This window comes from Piliocolobus tephrosceles, chromosome 3 (genome assembly GCF_002776525.5).
Source record: "Piliocolobus tephrosceles isolate RC106 chromosome 3, ASM277652v3, whole genome shotgun sequence".
Classification (NCBI taxonomy): domain Eukaryota; kingdom Metazoa; phylum Chordata; class Mammalia; order Primates; family Cercopithecidae; genus Piliocolobus; species Piliocolobus tephrosceles.
Window position 1 is genome coordinate 79,657,740 of NC_045436.1, and position 1,578 is coordinate 79,659,317.

The window sequence follows — 1,578 nt, forward strand, 5'->3', positions numbered from 1 at the left end:
CAATGGCAGCCGGGCTGCCCATCGCGGAGTGGGGGGTTCCGCCCCGAACCCGATTTCCGGCATTGGAAGCGCCGTGCCCTGTGACCTCCGGGCACGGCCCTCGCAGATGGGGGCATGAGGACTGGATGGCGGAAGGGGACACTCGTTTTCAGTTAAATTCCCAGGGCTTGGAGGCCCCGCCTCTGAGCCCCTCAAGCGAGGGAGGATGCAGTCAGGTGAGGACCAAGGTGTCAGTCAGTCCAGTCTCAGCACTTCCGGGACACGTTAGAGCGTCGTTTGAACCTAATCTTAGGGCTTGTATGACAGCCTTATTTCAGCTGCATTTTTTTCTGACCCAGATGTCAGGCTATCCAAATAAGTACAAAGCAGTTTAATTTGTAGCTTGCAACGAGTGGTACAGAGCGGCCCTAATCCTGTGTATCCAAAACAAGGGAGGAATCAGCCTCTCAAGTGTTGCCCTAACAAAAGCAAACTTTTGATTTCACCTTTTCCTTCCCATTTGGAACATTACCACTTGGAAGTATGGTGTCATGTTAGTTTTCACGGTGAGGGTGGGGGGAATGTTATGTGCAGTTTTGATTTTTTTAAAAAACATGACAAACTGTGGAAACGATCTGCTCAACCCAACAAGGTAACAATTTTTACAAAATGCTGTGAGCCAAGCTGTTACCTTCTAACTACCACCAGAACTCGGTACTTTCAAATAAGAAACCCTGCTTCTCTTCAATAAAATGGAGATAGTATATCCCCAATGATGTTACTGAGTGCTTAACAATTTCAGACTTCAAAGCAAGGCCTAGCATGTAGCACTATTAGCTTCAGAGTTTAAATTCGGAGTTCATTATGTGGATATACAGGACATTCCTACCTATTCTCTCCCTCCCCAAGTCCACCACACTAACAGCATACTAGTGCAGTGCTGTCACACAGCAAGCAAAGTCAATGCACAAACTGAAATGGTCCCACTCCAGCTCCTGCCAACTTTTTAAATTAAAACTTTAGTAGCTTATTATATAACATTAAAAATACATACTTGGTCTATCTCACTTTGTTGATCTAGATTTGACAGTTCAGTCACAAAGAAATGTGCTTAGTTATTGCTGCTAGATATTCATAACAAATTCCTATTACAATCAAGCCAATTTAATACACAACTAGTTTGGGATATGACCTTTATTGAGCTTATCCACCAGAGTGGAAATAATGTCTGTACAAAACCAAATGTTTGTTACTATAACTTCTGCATCACAATTAAAATCCAAACAGTTTTTTAAAAACAGTCAACTCAATCAAAACCCACTACTTCAGAATCAATAGCTTCTTTGAAGCCACAGTAACACTTAAATATGGTTAAGACTCGAATGCAGAAATTTGGTTGGTTGGAAAGCTAATTAAACTTCCAACTTGCTCAAATAGAATTACAAAAAGGCAAAATTGTGTTTTTCACAGAGATACAGTCCACTGGAATCACCAACACTGGACAGCTGTTAAGAGTATTTAGAGTCCTGAGATAACAAGGAATCCAGGCATCCTTTAGACAGTCTTCTGTTGTCCTTTCTTCCCAATCAGAGATTTGTG